This window comes from Oryctolagus cuniculus, chromosome 2 (genome assembly GCF_051225735.1).
Source record: "Oryctolagus cuniculus isolate XC-2025 breed Fujian yellow rabbit chromosome 2, ASM5122573v1, whole genome shotgun sequence".
In the NCBI taxonomy this organism is placed as follows: Eukaryota; Metazoa; Chordata; class Mammalia; order Lagomorpha; family Leporidae; genus Oryctolagus; species Oryctolagus cuniculus.
In genome coordinates this window covers 27,429,552-27,457,442 of record NC_142868.1, presented here as the reverse complement: position 1 = coordinate 27,457,442, position 27,891 = coordinate 27,429,552, and positions in this window count along the sequence as shown.

Below are 27,891 nucleotides of genomic sequence, written 5' to 3'. Positions count from 1 at the left end.
ATTAAAAGGCACTGGGATATAAAGTATTATTTTAAAATTATCCTTCTCTTGGGCCGGCGCCATGGCTCACTAGGCTAATCTTCTGCCTTGCGGCACCGGCACACCGGGTTCTAGTCCCGGTCAGGGCGCCAGATTCTGTCTCGGTTGCTCCTCTTCCAGGCCAGCTCTCTGCTGTGGCCCGGGAGGGCAGTGGAGGATGGCCCAAAGTACTTGGGCCCTGCACTCCGTGGGAGACCAGGATAAGTACCTGGCTCCTGCCATCGGATCAGTGTGGTGCGCCGGCTGCAGTTCTCCGTCCGCGGCAGCCATTGGAGGGTGAACCAATGGCAAAGGAAAACCTTTCTCTCTGTCTCTCTCTCACTGTCCACTCTGCCTGTCAAACAATAATAAAAAAAAATTATCCTTCTCTTAACAAGGGAAGAAACAACAGATCAATATACGTTTTACAGCAATTATTTTACTTATGAAAATACTGTCCCTCTGCAATTTTGATGCAGTATTTTATATAGTATTATGCTTAGTAAATGCTGAATTTCTTTGTTGCATAAAGTATAAAAGGAAGGAAATAAAATGTTCACTGCTCAGAACTGATTTAAACAATAGTATGTATAATAGTCATCACTCTATAAATAAGAAATGAATGGATAAGTTAGTGAATGACAATCTCTGTTACGAAGAGTGTAAAGTTTAGAAATAAGATTTATGGTTTTATCATGTGTTATAAATGTTCAAATAACAAATGACAGTCAAGCAGCAAAAATAAAATAAATATATGATAAATATTTTAAGATAGAGCAACTTTTGTAAAACATTTATTTGAAAGGCAGAATTACAGAGAGAGAGAGAGAAAGAGGGAGAGAGAGAGATGTCTTCCATATGCTGGTCCACTGTCTAAATGTCTTCAAGGGCCAGAACTGGGCCAGGCTGAAGCCAGCAGCAGGAGCTTCATCTGGGTTTCCCATGTGGATGCAGGAGCTCAAGTATTTGATTCAAATTCTGCTGCTTTCCCAGATGTGTTATCATGGAGCTGTTATCAAGGTGCTCATATGCCATGCTAACATTGCAGGTGGTGATTTAACCCACTGTTCCACATACCGGCCCCCATAATTTAAATGGATTTTTCTCTCACTCTTTCTTACTAGGAAATAAAAATTCCCTAAATTAAATGTTAAGTAAATATGCTATTGAACAAAATAAATTATATTTATATGAAGCGTATTCAAGATATAATAAAACATGTACTATGAGAATATATATATATGATTTTCTTTTTGCATTAAGAAGAAATTGATCTATTAATTCCGTTTTTCCATTAACTTTTGGAATTATTCTCCTACATGGTCTCCTTAAGCAATGTCAGAAATAGTAAATTATTTTAGAACAAAATAAAGATATTTTAATGTCAAGTATAATAAAATTAGAAAACATTGGTAGAAATAATTGTAATTAGTGAAACTATTTTAAGTTGTAATAAAGGACATTAAAATTAATGAATTGTACTGGCATTTGGCATAGTGGCTAAGAAACTATTTGGGGAAGCTCATATCCCATATTAAAGCGCCTGGGTTAGAGTCCATAGCTCTGCTTTCAATTCCAGTTTCCTGCTTATGCAAACTCTGGGAGACAGCAGGTCATAGCTCAAGTAGTTTTGTCTCCACCAACTGTATTTAAAACCCAGATTGTGTTTTTGGCTCTTAGCTTTAGCCTTATTCCATTTCTAGCTAACATGGGCATTGGGAAAATGAATCTGAAGGTAGAAGATATTTCTCTTTTTATTTCTGCCATTCAAAAATAATAACAAATAAATGAATAAACAGATTTTTAAACATAAAAATTAATGAACTATATGAAGACACTGTTGAAAATCATTAATATTAGTTCCCTTTTTTATGATATTTTTACATTTTAGAGGCACAGAGACAAGAAAGGAGAAAGAGAGAAAGAGAGAGAGAGTGGAATGCTTTCATTTGGGATATACTCTCTAAATGCATGCAAGGGTCCCCAGCTGAGGTTGAAACCAATAGTCAGGAATTTAATCCAGATCCTCCCATGGGTGGCAGAGACTCAATTGCTTAAAATATCAGTGCTGCCTTCCAAGGTCTGCATTGTTGGGTAGCTGATGTCAGGAACCAGAGCCAGACACTGAATCCTGGTATTTCAAGGTGGAATGCAGGTATTTTAACTTCCAGGCTAAATGACTGCTCCTGAAATTACTTTCTAAATTATAGGGAAGTATAATAAAAATTCAGTAAAATACATGTTCATTTCTATCAAATTTCATACTTTCTCTTAGCCTAAAAGGCATTATTTTCTGAAAAGCTCAATAATTTGTTGCAAATTGCCCCAAACGCAAATCCAGCTAATTTTTGGCTTTGGTTAAACTGCAGAAGCTAATGAAATGCTAATCCCCAAGCTTTCATCAGGCCAGTTTCCATATAACTCCCTTATTAGAAGAATTGGCACAGAAAAAATGCCTCAACATAGGGAAAATTTATACAACCAAGGTTAAAGAAGTGTCATTTTAACTGTTTCATTTTGGACTTAATCTCTTTATAGAGATGCTTTTTAAAATTGACTGTCCAATCATGTATTTCACAAAGTCATTTAGCAACTGCAATTTGTTAAGCATTATTCTGGGACTAGATGATAGAAATAGATTTTGTACTCCAGTATAATATTAATATTATGTTATTAGTAATCATACTTATAGTCAGTGAAATATATTTTATTTCATACATATGATAGAAAATATAATATTTTACTGGTTAATATCTTATAATAATAAGATAATAATATCTTATGATAGCTTACCAGATGGTGATACAAATTGTGAAGAAAATTATAGAAATCTTGGCTGGGTGCTGAGTTGTTTATTTGTTGGCATACATATTATCCAAAGCCTTGTATGTCTTCTGACACACCAGTTCCACTTTTTTTTCCCTTGATCAGAACCTGACTTGCTTTAGACTTCTCCTCCACTTTGGGACTTGAGTGAAATGCTCCACCATGAGCTAAAAGGTCTAGATTTCTTTCTTTTTTTTTTTTTTTTTTTTTTTTTTTTTTTTTTTTTTTCAGGCAGAGTGGATAGTGAGAGAGAGAGAGACAGAGAGAAAGGTCTTCCTTTGCCGTTGGTTCATCCTACAATGGCTGCCACGCTGCGGCCGGCGCACGGAGCGGATCCGAAGGCAGGAGCCAGGTGCTTCTTCTGGTCTCCCATGGGGTGCAGGGCCCAAGCACTTGGGGCATCCTCCACTGTACTCCCTGGCCAAGCAGAGAGCTGGCCTGGAAGAGGGGCAACCAGGAAAGAATCTGGCGCCCCAACTGGGACTAGAACCCAGTGTGCCAGCGCCGCTAGGTGGAGGATTAGCCTAGTGAGCCGCGGCGCCAGCCGTAAAAGGTCTAGATTTCTAAGAGGCCCTGAGGGGCCAGATGATGATTGTCAAAGCATGAAGGAGGCAGTTGCTCATGGTGTGAGAACTGACAAGCTTTGAAGACAATTCCCTTTCTCACTCTCTCTCTCTTTCTCTCCCTCCCCATCTCTCTCTCTCTCCCTCTCTCCTTCCCTATTCCACCCCCCTCCCAAAGTTAACTTCATCTCTACAAATTTTCATGAAAAATGTGATGGCTTGTCAGTCCACTTCAGAACACATTACAGATATTTTTACTCCTTTCAGTGAATGTGCTGAAGAAGTGTATCTCACTCACTCTCTTCCCTCTTCTTCCTTCAATTCCCTGTCTATCTCATTCATGCTTTCCTAGTTTAGGAAATCTCCCAAAATATGAGTATTTGGTTTAAGATCAACTTTCCAGTCATTTTTACACCAAGTATGAAAAAGAAACAGCCCTCCTAGAAACTTGTTAGAAATCCAGACTTTCTGTCCTACCCAATGACTACTAAAGTAGCACTTTAACACAATTCCTGGCTAATATTTAATGTACATGTTTGTGAGATCCAGTGTTGATCCAGTGTACTGAGATAAGAAAGCTAGAGTAAGTACTTAAACATATTTATGCTTCTATTTCAATTTACAAATGCATCATTCTGCAGAGAATTGAAATCTAAAAGATCTGTTCCTTCAATGCAGATAATTGCTAGAACACTCTTCTTGAAGATGCAAGCTGGTCATTTATTTTGGTGTTAAATAGTATATTTGAAGAAAGTCACGCTGTGAAGTTACCATTCCCAGAGACCTTAAAAAGATGAAAGAACTAGCAATTCATTCAAGTAAAGGCTAAAAAAAGCAGAAAATATTAACTGCTTAATACAGAAGTTTACTTTTGCTTGACTTGAGGGGAAAATGGATCTTAATGATTAAGGCAGAGCATTAAAGAGGAAGGGGACAGATTAGGTCAGATATTTGTGAATGTCAGTTTGTATGTGCATGGGAAATTGAGTTTTTTTTTTTTTTTATTTCTTCAGAACTTTCTACACATTTTAGACTTTTATTCCAAGTGAGATGGGAAAGAATTGGAGATATTGAAGTGAGAAAAGATATTATTTGATTTACTATTGGAAAGGTTAACACAGTTGGCTGTTACCAAAGTAATTTTCTCCATGTGGGCAAGATCTGAAATGGGGAAATCAGTTAGAAGGCTGTACAGAGATGGAATGATCCGATAGCTATTACCACTGTTATAGCATTGAGGGAGAGAAGAGGTTGAGTACTAAATGCACATTGAAGTTGGTGCCAAGAGTATGTCCTGGTAAAACAGATATAAAAGTGATGATCGAGATGAAAAGTAAAGCAAAGACAAGCGTAATTTTTTTTTTTCCTAAGCAATGTGAAAGATGGAGTTGCCATTAACAGAGGTGAAAACGAGGAGGTTAAACCCACAGCATATATCAAAAAAACTTAGGTTATAATTCTTCCAATATTTGTACACTTTAATGTGCTACAAAAAAGACAAATGCAACTACTGATTGTAAAGATCTTGACAACAAGGATAGTAGGGCGACATTTTGAAAACTTCATGAAAAGTTGATTAAAAGAAAAATTTACTTGTAAACAAAATTATCTTGCAAAACAATTTAAACCTATGTGCAGTCTTTTTTCATAATACGCATTTTCCAAAAGTTTTGAACATTTTACATGTATTAAAATTCAGGGATTGATGTCTTGGAAGACTTCTAGACAAAGGTAAATGCTCTGAATCTATTACTTACTAGGCAGGTGTCATTGCATCAGTTACTTAATTTTTGAATGCATTCTAATATGTAAAATGGATATATTATTTAAAACTTAAAACTATTTTTAATAATCAATTAATGAGTGATTGTCATAACTGATATTTAGTAAACTTCATATCATAATAAAAACAAGAATGTAATGGAGTAGATACACTTACATTCATAAGTAAAGGAAATAACAGTTTGGAATGGAAGCAATATCTAACTTCTGAAATTTTTAAAAGGATTGTATGGAAAAGTCAAGTTTTAAATGCTTCATGAATTTATCTTGGTATATTTCCCAAGATTTTTTTTTCAGTTTTTCTGTATGTCCTTATTATAAAATGTTATTTTAATTTAGACTTTTAAAGTAAGAGAGGAAGCTTCTAGTCATTACACTTGCACATGACTAAGTAACTCATTCTCGTCTTCATTCTTTTTCTTTAACTACCAAATCAGAGACTTATACTAGATTATCTTTAGGACACATCAATTCCTGATGAAATGTTTTGTGTGATTTTAAAAGTAAATATCATCTTTGAAAAAATCAGGTGACAGTCTTGTGAAGACTGATGTCTTCCACATTGTATATTTAATAAAGTTTTTATTTCTGCATAGGCAAATCAGTTTGTCTTAAAGCACCATGCTACTTACAATTCCATTGTGCCCAACTGAGAGCTTGCTCAAGTGTTATAGCTATAATAACAAAAATATTTCCCTCAGTGCATTACACTATGATTGTTTCATTCAACAACTTTCTTACTTGGGACAGCAAAGAAATTTACAATTACCTTAAAATAGGAATAGGTGACACTCTATCATTCATTGCTCCTCTTACAGAAAAAAAAAATCAGGGAAACATGTTTTATGCATGCATACATATTCAGCATCTATTTATTCAGATTATTCCACATACAGGATATTCAAGATGAAGGCATTTTTGGCTAAGTCCATACTTATGAAGCACGTGTCATTAACTTCAAGAAGTCAGAGACAATCCAATATACCTTGCCTAATGATAAACTTTAAATCTATAAGCATAATGTATATAGGAATGGCACCGCGGCTCACTAAGCTAATCCTGCGCCTGCGGTGCCGGCACACCGGGTTCTAGTCCCGGCCGGGGCACCAGATTCTGTCCCGGTTGCTCCTCTTCCAGGCCAGCTCTCTGCTGTGGCCAGGGAGGGCAGTGGAGGATGGCCCAAGTGCTTGGGCCCTGTACCCGCCTGGGAGACCAGGAGAAGCACCTGGCTCCTGCCTTCGGATCAGCGCAGTGTGTCGGCCGCAGTGTGCCGGCCGCGGCAGCCATTGGAGGGTGAACCAATGGCAAAGGAAGACCTTTCTCTCTGTCCTTCTCTCTCTCTGTCTCTCTCTCGCACTGTCCACTCTGCCTGTCAAAAAAAAAAAAATAATAATGTATATAGTCCTTGATGAGTCAGAAGACATGTAAATCCTTTTTAACATCTAAGGATAACCAACCTATTTATGCATTGTCAGTGAATTCTAATATAGGGGAAATCTCTGACTGAAAGGAATAAGTGGCTATTTGATTGGCAGAATATCATTGAGTGTTATTTAGCTGCCAGATATGTGGCAGATTCCTTAAAAGCCATGTTTCTGCACAACAGATGATAATGACTAAAGGGCTTGTGGTTTCAACATTTCCTGCAACTCTGTATTTACATAAATGTTAGTTTCCAGTAATCAGCTAATTTCTTACCATTCTAGATCCCTTGCTTTCCTTTTAAACATTATACGCCATTACTGAGGGTCAATATTTAAATAGAAATAAATTTATTTATTTATTTATTTATTTATTTATTTATTTATATATTTTGACAGGCAGAGTGGACAGTGAGAGAGAGGGAGAGAGAGGGAGAGAGAGAAAGGTCTTCCTTTACCGTTGGTTCACCCTCCAATGGCCGCCGCGGCCTGCATGCTGCGGCCGGTGCACCTCGCTGATCCGATGGCAGGAGCCAGGTGCTTCTCCTGGTCTCCCATGGGGTGCAGGGCCCAAGCACCTGGGCCATCCTCCACTGCACTCCCTGGCCACAGCAGAGAGCTGGCCTAGAAGAGGGGCAACCAGGACAGAATCTGGCGCCCTGACCGGGACTAGAACCCGGTGTGCCAGCGCCCCAAGGCGGAGGATTAGCTTAGTGAGCTGCGGCGCCGGCCAAATTTATTTTTAAGAGCTAAAATTTTAGGGGCGAGCACTGTAGTACAACGGATTAAGTCACTTCCTGAAGCACCGGCATCCCATATGGGCACCAGTTCAAGTCTCAGCTGCCTACTTCAGATCCAGCTCCTTTCTAAAGGCTTGGGAAGCAGCAGAAGATGGCCCAAGCCTTGGGCTTCTTCTAGCCATGTGGGAGACCTAGAAGAATCTCCAGGGACCTGGTTTTGTGTGGCCCAGCCTGGGCCTTTATGTCCATTTGGGGAGTGAACCAGCAGATAGAAGATCTCTCTCTCTCTCTCTCTCTCTGTCTCTCTCGCTTTTTCTCCTCTCTCTCTGTAACTCTGCCTTTCAAATAAATAAATAAATCTTTAAATAAAGAAAGTTAAAGTAAAAATGTGATTTTGCATTACCAATTAGTGTTTTTATTTTGCAAGCACATGAACAGAGTGATGACAGAAATCTGCTTAATTTCTTCAAATTTCATTTCACTCAGAAGCATTAGCCTTGTCAGAAAAGTCATTTTCTTTTCTTTTTTTTAAAGATTTATTTTTTATTCATTTGAAAGACAGAGTTACAGAAAGAGGTAAAGACACACAGAGAGAGAGAGAGGTCTTCTATTCCCTGGTTCACTCCCCAGATGGCCTGAAGAGCCGGAGCTGCGCAGATCTGAAGCCAGGTGCCAGGAGCCTCCTTTGTGTCTCCCATGTGGGTGCAGGGGCCCAAGGACTTGGGCCATCTACTACTGCTTTTTCAGGCCATGGCAGAGAGCTGGGTTGGAAGAGGAGCAGCTGGGACTAGAACCGGCCTCCATATGGTATGCTGGCACCTCAGGCCAGCGCTTTAACCCTCCATGCCACAGAAAAGTTATTTTCTATTTTATTTTTCTTGAGGTGGCATCTATCAGTTTCAAAGATATAAGATGATAGAAAAGAAGAAAAATGATATGAAAAATACATCACATATTGTTCAAAAACAATACCCTGGAGCTGGCATTGTGGCGTAGCAGTGCTACGCCTGCAGTTCTGGCATCCCATATGGGTGCTGATTCGAGTCCCGGCCGCTCCAGTTCTTATCCAGCCCTCTGCTATGGCCTAGGAAAGCAGTAGAAAATGGCCCAAGTTCTTGGGCCCCTGCACCTGTGTTGAAGACTCAGAGGAAACTCCTGACTCCTGGCTTCAGATCATTCCAGCTCTGGCAGTTGTGGTCATCTGGGGAGTGAATCAATGGATTGAAGACCTCTCTCTCTCTCTCTCTGCCTCTGCTTCTCTATAACTCTGCCTTTCAAATAAATAAAAAATATTTAAAAAAAAAGAAAACCAAAAACAGTACCCTTAACATATGTGGTTACTTCAAAAAGATCATGGAAAATGCATTTGAAATATGTTTACTTTGCTGCAAAATATTTGAAATCCACACTTTTTTCATTGTTTACATTTTCCATGAACTTTTGAAGTCTTCTGACATCTTAACATCTGTAAGTACTTGTCAACTTGCATTGCAAAATTTTTCAAAATTCTATTTTATTTCCTTTTATTTACTTGAGAGAGAGGGGAGAGGAAGAGAGAGAGAGAGAGAGAGAGAGAGAATAGACAGAGAGACAGGAAAATCCTCTGTTGGTTCACTATCAAAGTGCCTGCAACAGCCAAAGTTCCATGCGGTTGAAACTCCAGGCGCTGTGGCTCAATAAGTTACTCCTCCACCTGTGGCGCCGGCACACAGGGTTCTAGTCCCGGTTGGGATACCGGTTCTGTCCCGGTTGCCCCTCTTCCAGGCCAGCTCTCTGCTATGGTCCAGAAGTGCAGTGGAGGATGGCCCAAGTCCTTGGGCCCTAACCTGCATGGGAGACCAGGAGAAGCACCTGGCTCCTGGCTTCAGATCAGCGTGATGCGCTGGCTGCAGCGGCCATTGGAGGGTGAACCAACGACAAAAGGAAGACCTTTCTCTCTGTCTCTCTCTCTCTTTCACTGTCCACTCTGCCTGTCAAAAAAAAAAAGAGAAACTCCATACAGGTCTCCCACCCAGATGACCAAAAATCAAGCAATTGAACCATTACCTACACCCTCCCAAGATGTAATAGTAACCTAGATCAGAAGCAGAGTAGCCAGGACTCTAACTGGCATTGCAATATAGGATGCGAATGTTGAAAGTGGCAGCTTAACACTGGTGCCACCACACCCCTCTTACACTGTAAAATTTTATTTTATACAGCCTGAAATTCCAGTTTGATGATATCATATCTTACAAAAACATTTCCATTTCTAAATAACATTGTTACTTTCTAAAACTTTTTTATTTAAAGTATATAAGTTTTATGTATTTCATAGATACATATTTAGGAACATAGTGATATTTCCCATCCTGCCCTCCTTCCCACTCTTCTATCCTAGTGTGATTCTGGCATAAATAAAGATATATACATCTATAAATTAGAATTCAGGATCTGGAAGTAAACTCACATAACTGTGGCCAAATGATGTTCAATAAGTAAACAAAGATAATTCAATGAAGCAGGGACAGTCTCTTTCACAAAAGGTTCTGGGACTAGATATATACAACCAAAATAATGAAGTTGATCTCATATTTCAACCCAATTAAAAAAAAGAGGAATGAAGATCTAAATCTAAGAACCAGTCCAAGCGAGCAAATCTTTATGACATTAGACATGCCAATGGATTCTTAGTTAAAACACCAAAGGGCAAAGCAACAAGAAAAAAAAAAAAAAACAAGAAATAAAAAGTAACTAAACTGTACTTCATCAAAATTTCAAAGTTTTATACATCAAAGGACAATACCAAACAATTGAGAAGAAAATCTGTAAATGGAAGAAAACATTTATAAACTACGTATCTGCTAACAGTCTAGAACTTATATAAAAATTCTTGTGACGCACCAACAAATAGTAAAACAGCACAATGCAAAACTTGGAAATGACTTCAATGCACATTTATCCTAATGAATTATAAAAATATAAATGAATACAGAAAGAAATGCTCAACATTACTCATTAGGGAAATATAACTCAAAGCCATAATGAGATTTAACCTAAAGGCAACAGAAAAACTATTGTTTTTTAAATGAAATAAAATAACTATAGGTTGGGATTTGGAAAAATTGAAACCCTTTTGTATCAGTAGCTGCAATGCAGAATCATTCAACATTCTTCAAAACTCTTTTTTTAATTTATTTTATTCATATGAAAGAGTTAAAGAGAGGGGGAAATGGGAGGGGAGAGAGAGAGAGCAAGTGAGCATGCTGGCAAGTTCTGTTCCATTTTCTCATTCACTCCTCAAATGGCTTAAGTGGAACGGGCTGGACCAGACCAAAACTGGGAACCCAAAATTCTGTCCTGTTTTCTCACATGGTGGCAGAGACCCAGGTGTATCTTCTATGGTTTTACAAGGATCATTATCAGGGAACTGGATTGGAAATGGAGCAGCTGGGACTAGAACCAGTACTCACATGGGATGTTGGTGTTGCAGACGGTGGGTTAACTCACTGCACCACGATGCTTCCCCCAGTCTCTCAAAATCTTTAGCAGAAATATCATACAATTCAATAATTATAATTATTGGGATATGTCTAAGATAATTTAAAGCAGATAATGAAGGTGCACACTTATTTTATGGCAGCAATAGTCACAATAGTAAACATATGGGAATACTCCCATGCCCACTAGTGAATGAGTGGAAAAACCAACAGTGTCATAGACATTCAAAGAAATATTATTCAATAATAAAAATGATTTAAGGATTAATGTGCACTAACTATAATGCAGATGAAGCTCAAAAGCAAATATATTGTCTTCCAAAACCAGCAGTACCACCAAATTTACGTATTTTTCTTGAGAATTTTAGAAATTCCCCAAATCAGAAAGTGTTACCATGTACTTACATTATTTATTTATAAGAACCTATGAATTTTGCATGAAATTAAAATAACTTGTTAGCAGTTTACTGAATAGTGTGGTGACTACCAGATAGTGTAACTGATCAATGTCTGAAGTTTGTTCTTCTAACTAAAATTGACTCTTTGCAGTCCTGGGTTAATCATGGAATATTTTTTGTTTCTCATCTTCCCTACTAATATAACAATGTGCATCTTAACGTAATAATATTAAATACCTTTCTCTGTTTACTTACTATACTAACTTGAGGATAAAGTAACCTAATCTAGATTGGCACTCTAAATTCACATCCCCTTAAAATAGCTATTATCTTTGAGTGATATGTACATGGTACGCATGCTATCTTCAATATCTCATAAAAGACTCAGTAAAGTCGCTGTAGAGTATTAACTCACAGCTGTGAATCCTGTCAACTAGTTAAAATAAGATGAAATTGATGGAACATTCTGTCTATTCAATTTAAACTTTTTTTTCAGTTAGCACCAAAAGGGAGGGGGGGAGGATGGAATCAAGCTGAAAAAGCAAGCTGTTTTAATAGATATTTTACTGTTGAATACTAGACAAATGGGAGACAGAATTTTAATTAAACTCTCCCTAGCCTCATCAGATTAACAATGTTTAAAGCCGGCTTATTTATTGGGAAGGTCTGTCCTAGCTTTTCTGGATTAATCTAAATCATTTTCATTAGTGAAATCTTTAATCTGTTCTTCATTACAAATGGAAGGAGAAAGATTCACATCTATTAGATCCAAGATATAATCTTGGATTTTAAACTGCTTGGTGAATTATTTAGACATAAATACATTAGAAAATTTAAAGACCCAGAGTCCTAGAATAATAATGTACCAATTTTGACTTCCCTTTTCATACCACTGTGTATTATTCTGTGTAGTATTATAGAATCTAGTAAGAGCACAGGCATGAGAATACGTGCATGTGTGTTATTGTGTGTGTATATTGGCGTAATTTTGGACGTATTTTCTGGTAGCTTTGTCTTGCAAAAATTCCTCTATTTCACAAATCAGAAACAAAAGACAAGTTAATATTAATTTGCAAAATGTTTCAATATTTTTGTTATATTATATACAGTTCAAACATTTCTGAGTTCTTCATTTAATTGCCTCCTGGAAGAAATTATCTAGTCCAGTATCCACATTTTTTTTCCAATTCTAAATAATAATTCATCACAAAGCACCATTTACACTGGTTCCTTTGATAATATGTACTATCCAAATGTTAAAGCTGCCTACCCAAATCAATTGTTTCCGCTTCCATGTCTGAAGACAGACACATTTCCCTAAAAAAGATTCTGATATAACTGTCTCTGAATCAAATACACAATCAAAGATCTTGTATTTGAGTCGCTTTACTGTTGCTTTTAGTTACAGTATGATTTGTGGAAGTTACTTACCTTCTCTGTGAATCATTTATTTTTAAATGCATACAAAAGATCTGTTTTGCTTACAGATGTGTTACAAGATTAAATAACTGTGGAATAAAAATAAATAAACAATAAATAAACTGGTTTACAAGACTTAAATATAATGCCTTATAGAAAACATCCTAGGAGAATTTGCACATATTACTTGATATGATTTTAAGGTGCATATATTTTACTAAATATCTGACCAATAAATTATTTTTGTTTCAGTTTGTAAAAGATTTCTGGTACATATAAAATGAAAAGATAAGATAAATGGGAAGATAAAATTTTTAGTGTAGTATATCAGTTGATTGGGTTGCACTCATTTCAAAAATGAAGGATATATTAAAATACTTATACCTACAAGGTAATGAAACACCTGCCTTATATATTTAAGTGTATCTGAGTTTTCAGAGTTTCTAGGAGGGATTTAAGTATCCTAGTTTTTGGAAAGCAGGAAATCAAAGTATCCATGTTTGCAGATGACATGATGCTATATATAGAAAATTCTAAGAACTCCACCAAACAATTATTAGAACAAATAAACCAATTCAGTAAAGATTCAGGTTACAAAATAAACATGCTTTTTGATATGATGATGATGAACTTGCCAGAAGAGAAATTAAAACAAAATTCACAATTTCTACAAAAAGTCAAATATTCAGGAATAAATTTCACCAAAGGAGTGAAAGATCAAAATATAAATGACATTTTACAGAACAAAAAAAAAAATCAATCCTAAAATGTGTATAGGATTACTAAAGACCCCAAATAGCCAGAACTATCCTTATGAAAAAAGAAATCAAGCTGGAGGCATCACAAAAACCAACTACAAAGCATACTACAAATTATTAAATAAATACAGCAAGGTGCTGGAATAAAAGCTGACCCTTGAGTAATGAAAAAGAATGTAGAGAACCCAGAAATTAATCCACATGCATACAGCCCACAAGTTTTTGATAAAAGCGCACAGAACATACATTGGTAAAATGATAAGCTCTTCAATAAATAGGTATTGTGGGGCCAGCTCTGCGGTATACCAGGTTAAAGCCCCAGTTTGTAGTGCCTGCACTCCATATGGGTACTGGCTCAAGTCCTGGCTGCTCCACTTCCAATTCAGCTCTCTGCTAATGCACCTGGAAAAGGGAGGAAGGATGGCCTAAGGACTTGTGTCCCTGCACCCATGTGGGTGACCTAGAAGAAGTTCCTGGCTCCTGGCTTTGGATATGCTCAGCTCTGACCATAGCAACCATTTGGGAAGTGAACCAGTGGACGGAAGACCTCTCTCTCTCTCTCTTCCTGTTTCTCTCTCTTTCTCTTTTCCTCTATCTGTGTAGCTCTATCTTTCAAATAAATAAAACACACCTTTAAAAAATAGGGATGGTAAAACCAGATGCATATGTGTAGAATGAAGCTAGATCCCTATCTCTTACCATATACAAAAAACAACTCAAAATGGCTCACAGATCTAAAATTAAGACCTGAGATTATGGAGTTGTTGGAATAAAATGTAGGGAAATACTTCAAAACACTGGAGTAGGTGATCGCTTCTTAGAGAAGACCCCCAAAACACAAACAACCAAAGCAATGCTAGACAAATGGGCTTATATCTAACTCAGAGGCTTCTGCACATCAAAAGAAATAATAGAGTGAAGAGACATCCTACAAAATGGGAAAACCATTGCTTAAGAATAATATACCATAGTTTTAATAATCTATAATTATTTGAAAAATTACTGTATATCAGTGTAATGGTCATCTTTTTAATTCATTATTTTCTTTAGCCCTTTCCTATATTACTGCTGAGATAGTCTTTTTATTTTTTACTTGTTGAACTCCTTATTTAATGGAGCTAAATCTTTGATTATAATGTAAATAAAATATACTTTGTCAAAAATTTATAAAAGAAACAAACTAGGAAGGGAGGGAGGAAGGGAGGAAGAGAAGAAAGCAGGAAGGGAGGAAGAAAGAAAGAGAAAAGAAAGAAAGGAAGAAAGGAAAGAAGGAAGGAAGTAAAGAAAGGAAAGAAAAAAGAGAGAAGCAGCGGGAAGGAAGGAAAGAGGGAGAGAGGGAGGGAGGTATTATATACCTCGACTTACATCTGTGAACTACACTGAATCTGTTCTCTTTGTATTAATATCAGATTAACATGATAATTGATGAGAAATGTATTGTAGTAAACATCATGTATTTTATCTAAGAATCTAATGTATTTATAAATTCCTTCAAACAATCCTAAATTTCCTAATATCTGACAAGATATTTTCAAATGTGACTTCTTTCCTCCCCTCTGTCACCATCTCTTTCTACTTCTTCATGCTGTATGTGCAACCCTGGGCATATTAGTTCATCTCTTTGTGTTTCAGTAACTTAATGAATGAAATAGGATAGTAATTTTATTCTCACAGTTTTTTATAAGGCCTATGCACTGAAAGAATTTAAAACAATTCCTAAGAATAGGACTTTCTTAATAATTTTCAGATAAATAGTTGAAATTCAGTCATTATGAACTGAGTTATAGCCTAGTGTTCTGTATCCTAGTTGAATTGCCCATGTTCCACACTGATTTTTCTCCTTTGGCTCCCGACTCCTGCTTCCTTCCAATGCAGACAATAAGATGTGATGGCTCACGTAACTGGATACCTGCTATGCATGTAGTAGACCTGGAATGAGTTTCTGCTTCATGGTTTCAGCCTGGCCCAGCCCCAGCCATTGCAGGCATCTGGAGAGTGAACTAGAACATGAGAGGTCCCTTAGTATCTGTCTTTCTCTCTACCTTTCAAATAAAAATAGTTACATCACATATTAAATATTGCATTTGATATGCTTCAGCACCACCATTCTTAATTCTTTGAAGGGAAAAAGTTTATTTCTCATAGATACTTGAGAACTTTCATTTCAAAAATGAAACTGTGTGTGTTACTCTACCCTCTAACCTTTTCCTCAGGATGTCACAGGTTTTACAGCTTTCTGTGTATGCTGCTCATTTGATAACTGTTGAGGTTGATTTGTTCTGAGAGGAGGAGCGAAATGGGGGCAAGAGGTGCGGAGTTACCACACAGACCTGGGGAGTCGGGTGAAATCGGGCCAGTGGCAAGCAGCCCGCAGACTCGTTTATTTCAGTTGGTACAGCAGCTTAAATGGCCAACGCAGCCAATCCTGTCAAGGGGTGATTTATGACCTAACCAATCATAGCCTGTTGCCAGGCAGTATCAGAAGCCATCCAATCACAGCCTGTCACCAGGCAGGCTCCATTGCCATGTGTCTTCCAAAGCCATCTAATCACAGCCAGTTAACAGGCAGGCTCTGTTGCCAGGTGGGTTTCAAAGCCATTCCTGAGTAACTGACTCTCGCTTGCCAGTGGCCATCTTGCCATGGCCTCTCATTCCACCACAGATAACAATTATTCTGTGTCACAGCAGGGCAGAAATCAGAATGTTCATGTGTAAAATGCTTTATCCAAATTTTATTCTCTATATTTCCTAGTTCTGTATATGCACTCTAGAGCATAGTAGATTACAATTTCTTGCCTGTAATTAAAATTTTGGATGAGATTCTACACTGAAAAATATTAATGAACTTATTTGAATATTAAAAATAATATTAGAATGATAGTTGTCATTAAAATAAAATTTTATTCAAGGCCAATTTCTAATGAGTCATTCTACTTCCCCAAGTAAGCTGCTTAATAGTATTATATATTTTGTTTTCTTCAGGTGTTCATGTTTTATTTAAGTAAATAAATAAATATATATATATATTTAAGGAAATTATATATATATGAATTTCCAAATTACACAATACTTACAGCTGAAAGCTTCAAATCTTGATTTTATTGTTTTTAATTAATTTTTCTTGTTTCTTATTTTTATATTTTAATTATTTAAGTTATTTAATTATTTAAGTTATATCATATTCTTTTATAAATAAGCAGTGTATAGGAGATAATTAATATTTCTTGGTTGCTCTTTATTTACTTTGTTTATATAACAATGGTATTGATGATTCTGGTTCTCTGGCTTTAACAAAATTAGGGTTGGGTTACTCACTTTATCTTTCATTCCTGTAATTGAAGGAATTTAGAATCTGTGCCTTTTGCAATGGTATTTTCTCCTCTGATGTCTCCTCATAAATTGGATGACCTTAATTTCCTAACATAACTCATTCATTGGTACTAAAATATATTTCTGTAAAAAATCACGTATTCCTTTAATATCGTTACTACCTATGGGGAGCAGACTTGCAATCCCCCCAAAGATATGTCCACCAGGAACCCACATAAGTTTACTTATGAAAAGGTTTTTATAGAAGTAATTAAGATACTTATGAGAAGCCCTAAATCCAATGACAGTGTTTTTATAAGACAAATGAGAGTGATTTGAGACTGAGTGGAGATCCAGGGGAGAAAGCTGTGTAAAGGTGGTAGCAGAGGTGGGATTTATACTGTCACAACTCAGGGAACGTGTAATGCCACTAGAATCTGGAAGAGGAAATGCCAGATCTTTGTGTTGAGATTTTCGAGAGGGTAGCCCTACCAACCCCTCAATTTTGGATTTTTAACCTTCTTCAGAACTTTAAGGATGCAAATTTCCAGAGCCTTCTTCAGCCAGCACATTTGTAGCTTGTTTAAATAGCACTAGGAGACTAATCCACTATCATGCAACATGAAAGTCTTTTGAAAAATTGTGATTGAATATGTATGTTAGTTAATAAGGAGAATTACAACTAAATTCAGTCCATGATTCTCAGCAAATGACTATTTCTGAAATATATTTTATGTTTACATATCATTAGCAACAACAAATCATGCCTATGCACATAGCCATTAAGTCCATTTTATATGACATTTAAAAACTATGAATTCTGGTCTGGGACAGAAAAATTCAAGGAAGTAAGAAAGGAGATTAGGAGGCTAAGAGTATGGTGCAGTGGGTTAAGCCACTGTTTGCAATGCTAGCATCCCATATCAGAGGTTGGTTCAAGTCCTGGCTCCTCTGCTTCCAATCCAGCTCCCTGCTAATGCACCTGGAAAGGGATAGGAAATTAAAACAGAATAGGCTCATGTGGTGCGTGATATAAATCCTGTTGGTATGGTAGCTGCAAAAATCTTTATTCAATACTTACTGAACAGTTATATTTCAAGTAGCTATGCTCCTATTCTTTATATCTTTGTGACCTTAATTTTTATGATAGCGAGATGAAGAAAGAAAAGCAATTTGAACTTTCAGAGAGAGTATCTCCATGGAGAATATATTGGTTTATCATCATTTTGTCAGTGAATGATGCATAGGGAACAGATACACTCCTTTAAACAGGTAAATGCTGTCACACAATAACATGTCTCACCCTTACAACAAGAACAGATGAACTTATACAAGCACTACACATCTAGGCTACAAAACATCCATGCACACACCTTATATTTGAAGATTCTCAAGTATATTTCCATGCTTGCAATTTGTCACCAAATGCCTTCTGAATAAATATAATTCATTTTAGAGCTATCATAATTGTTTATTTGAAACTCAGATTTTTGTATTGATGCATGTAGATGTGCATGTCACACACTTAAAATTACCAATCATTTGGATTTATAACTTGCATGCACCTCTTGAATTCAGTAACAAATCGTTTGCTTCCTTCTTGCTGTGGGACACAAACAGGAGCTTCTAGATGTTTTGTCTTAATGAGTCAACAGTTTCCTTTCCCCACACACATGCACACCCAGCAGTACTTGGAGTTTCAGCGACTTCCCTGTGTGTTTTGACTGTGAAATGTTAATCTATTTGCTGTGGATCGAGATTACAGTAGGGAGCGCCAGGGCACTTATAGTTGGGTCCTGACACCCTGGCATGCAGCCTGGCTGGATATGGCAAGGCTCTAAATCTGCCTGTCAGGAGACGGGACACAAAGGTAACAACTGCCAGTTAAATAAAATTGCTTAGAGTAAATTGGACAAATTTTGTTAGCCTCTTGCCTACCCTGGCTCAAAGCCACATCAGCAAGGGCAATGATGTTAAGTTTGGGATTGAACTTGTGACTGAACAAAACTAATTCAGTGGATGCTTCCAGCAAGTGTTTTAGACTGATTAAAAGCAGCTTCACGGTTAACCCAAATTGTTTTATATATTGACGTTTTGTTGTCACCATCTGAAGAACAGGGATGGGTTCAAATAGTACTACAATCTGAGTACTGAGCAGAGCACAAGACAAGTAGAAATGCTAAATTTATATTGTGTGAATAAAGCTGAACTGAATTGATTATTTAACTCAAACAAGTATTGTTGACCTAGAGTTTATAGAAACAACTGAGTGACCCATTATAGACATGCTTCCTTAATACACAGACATGTAGCAATCTGATATAAACCTTATCAATTAAGTTGCCTAAATTATTGAAAACATTGACTATGACAGGAGATTCAGTTTTGTTCATATTTTTACCTAGGAATTTAGTTTTATTGTTGCTGTGAAATTCCTGCTGGAAATAAAGTGAACAGGAGTTACATGTGCTTTTCCATCTCCGTTGCTAGACCCTCACAATTTGTTGAGGTCAAAGTACATGAGAGAAGCTAAGCATTTCATTCAGTTATTAATAAAAATGTTATGTCCAATGTCATAATTTTCATATTCACTGATTTCTATTGAAATTACCAAAAATATTCTGAAATATACTTATATTGCTTATTAATTGTAATTGACACATAAAATTATACATATGTATGGTGTAATGCATGGTGTGACTCAACACAGCATATAATGAAATCAGAGTAATTAATATATTTATCATCTCATATAGTTATCATTTTTGTGATGATAACTTTCTTTTTTTTTTTTTTTTTTTGACAGGCAGAGTGGACAGTGAGAGAGAGAGAGAAAGGTCTTCCTTTTGCCGTTGGTTCAGCCTCCAATGGCCAGCACGGCCAGAGTGCTGCGGCTGGAGCATCGCGCTGATCCGAAGCCAGGAGCCAGGTGCTTCTCCTGGTCTCTCATGGGGTGCAGGGCCCAAGGACTTGGGCCATCCTCCACTGCATTCCCTGGCCATAGCAGAGAGCTGGCCTGGAAGAGGGACAACAGGGACAGAATGCGGCACCCCAACCGGGACTAGAACCCGGTGTGCTGGCACCGCAAGGCGGAGGATTAGCTTATTGAGCTGGGGCGCCAGCCTGTGATGACAACTTTCTAAAATCCCTCTTTTATTTATTTTGTATTCTACATTATGGTTAACTATAATCTTTCTACTATATAATACAACACTATAGCTTATTCCTTCCATTGCCCTGTAACTTTGTACACTTTTGATCAACTTCTCCCCAATAACTTTTCCTCTTCCACTTTCAAGTCTCTGGTAACTATCATTTTACTTGCTACTATTACTTATTATATATTACTTGTTTTTCTATCTGAATTATTCTTCTTATCATTATGTCCTCTATCTCTGCTGTTACGAATGTCATTTCTTCCTTTTTTATGCCAAATCATATCCAATTTTGTATATACACCACATTTAATTTAGCCATTCATCCCTGGTTAGACATTAAGGTTGATTGCAAATCTTGGCTATTATATTCATCCTTATTTCTAAAGCAAGTTATATGAGAGAGGAGACAGCATTAATTTATCTTTTTTTCAGTCTCCATTCTCTCCTTCAATTTATTCATGCAGTTTAAAATTAATCTAAACAGAGTGTCTAGTGGTGATGAAATTTATTAACATATTCATAACAACAAATATCCAACAATTCACAAAAAAACTGTTGTCATTCAAGTTATTTTTTTAAAATATATGGGATGACATATTTCCCTACAAAGAAAATGTCCTTGATTAATCTTACATCCAAGCTATCAATCTTATACCTAATTTTATATTAATTATTTAATGCATGTTTTTATAATCTTCTTTTTAAATTGGCAAACTTATTACTCAAACTGTAGCAACAAGTTGTGCTGGAAAAATGAATATAGAAAGGGACATATCAAGTTAGATATCAATAAGATAATCTCCGACATTCCAGGAAAGCATTCACAAAAGAAGAGTTCTAATAAATTGGTTTTGTAAAAATGATGATAGCATAAACTGTATTAGGTAAACATCCTAAGGTTTTTCCAATCATCAGTTCTCTTGGCATTCTCTTTTGCAGCTTAGAGAATTAGACCACTCTCTAAAACAATTCCTAGATTATGTCTAAAAATTCAAGCCACACAGTTTCATATTTTTGTTGAATTATCACAGGGCTGGGCATTTGGCCTAGTATTAAGTCATTGCTTAGGATGCTTGGATCCCATTTCAGAGTGCCTGGGTTTTAGTAACTGATTTCATTCTCCATTTCAGGTTTCCACTAGTGAGTATCTTGGGAAGAACCCTAGTAGTTGGGTCCCAGTCACTCATGTGGGAGACATGCATTGAGTTCCTGGCTTCTGAAATCAGCTTCAGCTAACCCTGCCTATTGTTGGCATGGTGGAAATGACCCAGCAATTAGATAGCACTCCCCTTCCTGTCTCTGTGCCTTTCGAATAAAAATTGCTACCACTACATCAGATACTGATGCACCTTAACACTAACCCTGATTTTCATGAATCAGCTTGTATTTAAAAAAACAAAGAATGTGGAAGAGACATGTTAGAACATTAACTCCTCAGAATTTATCATTAATTTGTCCAATTTCTTTTCACAGCTATCTATGCCTTTTTGCATCAACTTCATGAGTAAAAAGACTCACCTCAATGAAGAATACCCAATGTTACTCATTTAATCAGCACCTCTCCCACACTGCACAAACCTTACCATTTCGGTTTGTCTCAGTTAATTTCAAATTGATGATATCTACGATTTTTCCTGCAGGCTTTCTCTGAGACACGGAAGAAAACACTGCTCAATAAAGTACTGGAGTAAAACTGGTCTCCCGAGTCCATAGGGAGCAACCCTTGTTACAGACCTGCTTTCCGGAATACCACAGCTTCTTTTTTTCCACTCTTTAGGCAGGATTGTTGTGCGCATGTTTATATCATTGCATGCGGATTTCCGCATGAAGTTTCGCTAACCCACTTTGCTATTTCACTTAACAGAATGTCCTTTATACTAGTGAATCCTGGTATCTAGAACAAAGTACCACAGACTGAATGGCTTAAAAATGTGGAAGATACTTTTTTATAGTTGTGGAGGCTGAAACTAGATCAGAGTGCCGATATGGTTCAATTCCAATGAGGACAGTTTTTTTCAGGTTACAGAATGATTCTTGTTTCCATCCTTTGTAACTCCTCGTGTTGGATAGAAGAAATGCAGAGTCCATGAGATTTCTTCCAGAGTAGCACTTGTCTGAATCATGAGGGACTCTCTCACCATGATCCAATCACTCTCAGAGTCTCCACTTCCTAATACTAACACACTGAGCATGAGGACTTCATCGTACCAACTTTGGAGGATCATCAATTAATCTATTGTACATTCCATCATCATCTTCATTTCAATCATGTTATGTTTCTCCTTATTGCTTGTTCCTTCAACCTACCAAATAAAACAACTACACTTAAAGCCTTATCTGTGAAACTACCTTTATTCTCTAAAGATTTATTTATTTATTTGAAAGGCAGAATGACACGCATAGGCTTATCAACAGCAAGCTGTGTCAGAAATTCACAGTAGCCAGAACACAGACCAGGCAGTCTAATACAGCAGCCCAATCCTCTGTGTCATAGCTCCTTCCCCTGAGAATCTACTTTAAGGAAATCTAAATGAACACACTGAGGAGATATTTCTGACTATTATCTTTGATGAATATTGGTGTAAGTTTATGCTGGTGGATGGTGAATCAATAATATATGTAAGGGAGCCATTGCTTTCAGCGATTTGAATTGTCAAGTGTGTGTGTGTACATGTGTACACATGTGTGTGTGTGAGCAATGTGGATAAATACACTTTTGTAGCAGAGAGGAGAAACAAAGAGAAGTGTAAGAGAGAGGGATGATGGGAGCATGACTTTGTCAATCTCCCCAAGTGTATATTGCAATAGACACAAAATTTGATTCACCTAAATGACAGTTGAAGCAATATAAATAGAACTGGATTATATTCGAGGAAATACATTTGTCTTGTTAAACCCTTAGAGTAACAAACAACAACGACAAAAAGAAAAAAAGAGTCTTCATAGGCTGACAGTATAATGACAACAATTTAGGTGTTTAACAAAATGTTTGGGGGTGGAGACTGACATAAGTTGACAACAGAGAGTACAGACACTCTGGAAATGGTTTTCCAGTATTATATCAAAGAATTTCTACTTAATTTTTTGGTTAGTATACTTTCTATGAGAATCTTATTGTTTCCCTGACTGCCTTGGGTGCCTTACTCAAAATAATTCTGTTAGAACAGTGGCTGAATACAGTTTCACTGGCTCATAACCAGCAAGCAAAAAGACAGACTTGGAAAAACTCCTCACCTGATACCAGTCTCTGGTGAGAGTTAATTCCCTTGTTTTCCAATCTAAACAGATGTATTTCTTTGTTCTCATCTTGTTTCTGTTATGACAGCACATACCAAATTCTTATGGAAAACTCTCTGATAGGTAATTTTATACATTTTTCCTATTTTTACAGCTCGTAAGTGGTTAATGTAATACAATACCACACACTTTCATAAAATCCAGAGTTTGAAGAAAGGGAGGCTTATAACATATACTTAAAATGAAGGTACAATCAAACAGATAAGTCAGAGGAGTAAGACCAGCTGAGAGGATATAGTAGTCTAAGGTTTTTCAAGAGACTTTCAGGCAGGGAAATCCTTCCTGTAGGTGATAGGAGCATCCTCGTTTTTGAAGGGTTGGCTAGACTGAGAACACCTGCCAGGTAGGAGATCTGAACATTGTCACATGTGCAGACTTCTGAAACATATATTCAAAGAATACAGTTGTCTCTTGGTATCTGCAGGGGATTGGTTACAGGCCTTCCCTCAGATACTAAAATGCACAGATGTTCAAGTCCCTACATAAAGTAACATGGGATTTGCATAAACCCATGGGCATCTCCTGTATACTTTAAATCATCTCTAGCTTAATTATAAATAATACCCAGCACAATGTAAATGATATGCAAATACTGTTAGCAGTAGTATTTAAGGACTATTAACAAGAAAAAAGTGTATGCTCAGTACAGATGAATTTTTGTTAACTTTTAATTTTTTGATTGACACATAAAATATTTACATAATTATGAGATATAATGCTGTTTTGATTTATGTATACATTGGGTAATGATCAATGCAGGTTAATTTACATGTTCATCATCTCAAACTTTCATCACTTATTTGTGATGAGTACCTTCATAGTCCTCTCTTTTAACTATCTCTAATTACATAAAGCATTGTTAAACATAGTCATAAGTCCAGGACACATAACACCAGAACCCTTTCCTTCTATCCAACTGTGGTCCTGTACCCAGTGAACAACCTATCTACACCCCCACTCTAGGAACCACTATTTTTTTAAAGATGTATTTATTTACTTTATTATTATTGGAAAGCTTCCAAACTATTTTCCATGATGGCTTTGAAGATACATTTAATTTTGTTTTCATTTCCTAATTGGCTAAATCCACAGATGCAGAATGATTTGAAATATGGAACATTCAAGGGGGAACCTAGAATGAAGCACAAATGTGAACGACAGCTATGTGTGAGAATAGAAAAATATTAGAATGAATACCAAAAATCCAAAATACTATGAATATGTACAGTATACAGATACTGAATTAATATAAAAATAAAAATGAATGAATTGTAATCATAGCCAAAAAAAAACTTTAACAGAAATGGAGAAAGACATGAGACTATGGAAAATCTTTAGTCTGACTATAGGTATTATTTGATGAAACAAAAATTTAAGCACCATCATGAAGTCAAGCCATGTATGCAGTGCATTTTCTATCACAGTAATTTATTTTAACAAAAGTCATAAATTGCTGAACTTAAACAGTTTTAAATTTGAATCATAGCAGTAAAGTTATATTAAAGTAAATCCTAAATAAGTTACTTTTTATTCTTAATAGATCTAGGAGTTATTTTAAAATTATTCTTCTGCTTTAACATTTGTAAGAAATTCTTATCTTGCATCTTCCAGTTTTACTTAAAATAGTACATGTATATTTGAATCGAAACAAGAGAGGAATAGTTAAATATAATCCCTAATCTGACAAAGCCTGGAACTATACGCATTTACAGATAGTATTTTCAGAACAAAGGTTAAAAAACATTGTCTAAAGTACAATAGATCCTCTTCCTGAAATATAGCATTTTAAATTATACAAATTTATTTACTCTAATTTGGTTGAAAAATCTTAATGTGAATATTCACAATTGTGGCATCTTCAAAATATGTCTTTATGTACATAGACTTCTATATTAATTAGGGCAATTATAATTTCTTTTTTTTGTCTTTTTTTTTATTTTATTTTTATCTTTTATTTAATGAATATAAATTTCCAGAGTACGACTCATGTGTTACAATGGCTTCCCCCCCATACCGTCCCTCCCACCCACAACCCTCCCCTTTCCCATTCCCTCTCCCCTTTCATTCACATCAAGATTCATTTTTGATTATCTTAATATACAGAAGATCAGCTTAGTATACCTTAAGTAAGTATTTCAACAGTTTGTTCCCACACAGAAACATAAAGTGAAAAATAATAGATGATTTTTTTTAAATGATGATGAAATCAGATCAGACCTATTGTCATGTTTAATCCCAGTGAGAGTCAAGTTGGGAATTGATAATTTCTTTTTTTTTTTCTTTTTTTTTTCTTTTTTTTTTTTTTTTACAGAAGATCAGTTTAGTGTACATTAAGTAAAGATTTCAATCGTTTTCACCCCCATAGAAACACAAAGTGAAATATACTGTTTGAGTACTCGTTATAGCATTAAGCCTCAGTGTACAGCACGTTAAGGACAGAGATCCTACATGAGGAGTAAGTGCACAGTGACTCCTGCTGTTGACTTTACAAATTGACACTCCTGTTTATGGCATCAGTAATCTCCCCATGCACCAGTTATGAGTTTCCAAGGCTATGGAAGCCCCTTGAGTTCTCTGACTCTTATCTTGTTTAGACACGGTCATAGTCAAAGTGGAGGTTCTCTCCTCCCTTCAGAGAAAGGCACCTCCCTCTTTGAAGACCTGTTCTTTCCACTGGGATCTCACTCACAGAGATCTTTTTGTAGGGCAATTATAATTTCAAGATCTACCCTGACAAGGCTACATCTGTGATTATCAACCAATCCAGCAAAATTATAATAGTTTTCAGTATTTAAAAAAACTAATCAATGATAGAATGTAATAATAGCTACATTTCTTAAAATATTTAATTATGGGGCTGGCACTGTGGCATAGTAGGTTAAGCCTCTTTCTGAGCCCCTGACATCCCATATGGGTACCAATTTCAGTACCATCTGCTCCATTTCCAATCCAGCTCCCTGATAATGGACTGGGAAAGCAGTGGAAGATGGCCCAAGTGCTTGTGCCCCTGCACCTACATGGGAGAACCAGAAGAAGGTCCTGTTTCCTGGCTTCGAATTGGTCCCATTCTGGTATTTGTGGCCATTTGCAGAGTGAACCAGCTGATGGAAGACTTCTCTCTTTGTCTCTCCTTCTCTATTTGTAACTCTGCCTCTCAAATAAATAAAAATTTTAAAATATTTAATTATGTATTTAACACTTTAATAATGAAGAATTAATTAATTTATCCATGACTTTAGATGCATACTGATCAAAAACTTGATAAGTACTTATTTCACATTAACAATAAAAAATTTGACATTTGTACAAAGCACTAAATCCATACCATTTTACAGTTACTTTGTGTGTTTGTAAAGAATGTTATCCGGATTTAGAGCTAGAAAAGTAAGTCTTATGTACTCTATGGATGATTCTGGAAAGTCCAAAATTGCATCTTCAAAAAATGCCAACTCTTGTTTAGCTTATTTTATCAAGAATTGGTTTTAACAATTCTTTGTCATGACTGACAAAGCAAATATAGTTTTAAACACATTGCAGTGATGTAATGAGATCTGGGAATATATAAAGAAGATGCTCCTTAACCATAAATTACTTAAAATCCATTAGAGAGTTTTGAGTCTGCAAGCTAAACGTTTAATTTTAATAAAATCTGAAGCGAGGAATGTTTTATTTGTTCACAGCAGTAGACAATTACTGAAAAAGTCTGTGGAAACTTAACTGAAGATACCAGAAGGGAGATTTGAGGAATGTTGGATAGTTCAAAGGCTTTTGGAGCAAATAATTGAAGCAATTAATGACACAGCACAGAATTTTACGGTAAGCATACAAAATAAGAAGTATAATCCATAAGACAAAGTGGTAGGGACTGAGTTGTTGTGCTAGTACTGGAGCAAAACAAAGGGACAATAGCAAAAGTCTGGAGATTTTAAACACACAAAGTAAGCCAAGTATAGTATTGACAGAAAAGGATAACTTCAGAAGCATTTTGGAATTATAATTAACATTTTTTACAGGTAGGGAAAGGGGAGACAAATGAAAATAAACATCTTTGATGACACTCATGTTGTGTGATTGTTAATTATGTGATCATTGAATCTGACTTGTTCGTATCATTTGCTAGCAGAAAATTTTGAATGAGAAATATATCTGGTAGGAATTTGTAAATTGCATTTTTTGGAGAAGATCATGACACCTATGAGGCTAACAAGGACTATAGAAAGTAAATAACTGGATATGCAAAACTGAAATTCAACAAATATAAGGAATAGAGGTAGGATTTTAGATACTTGGTTTCAATTCAGGTGGATGTTCTTTGTTAAATGGTATTTTAAGACAGGAAAACCAGAGCTTAAGGAATTGCATATATACTCGTTTGCAAGGCAGAGAGAGAGGTAGAGTGAGCTCCAATATGCTGGTTCACTCCCCAGTTGCCTGCATTTTCCGTGAGCTAAGCCCGGAGTGGGGAATAGAGCGTAACTCTCCCATCAGGGTGGCAGAAACTCACTTACTTGAGCAATCACTATTGCCTGCAAGTGTCTGTATTAGCAAGAAGCCAGAGTCAGGATCAATGTGGAGACATGGCACCTTCACCCCTGGGCTAAACACCTGCTACCCAAACCTACATTTTTTTGTAATAGACTACAAGGAAATCTTTTTGACTATGTTTCTGGATGAAGATGGTATCTTTATACTACAGTAACCCAACTTGACATTAAGTTTGAAG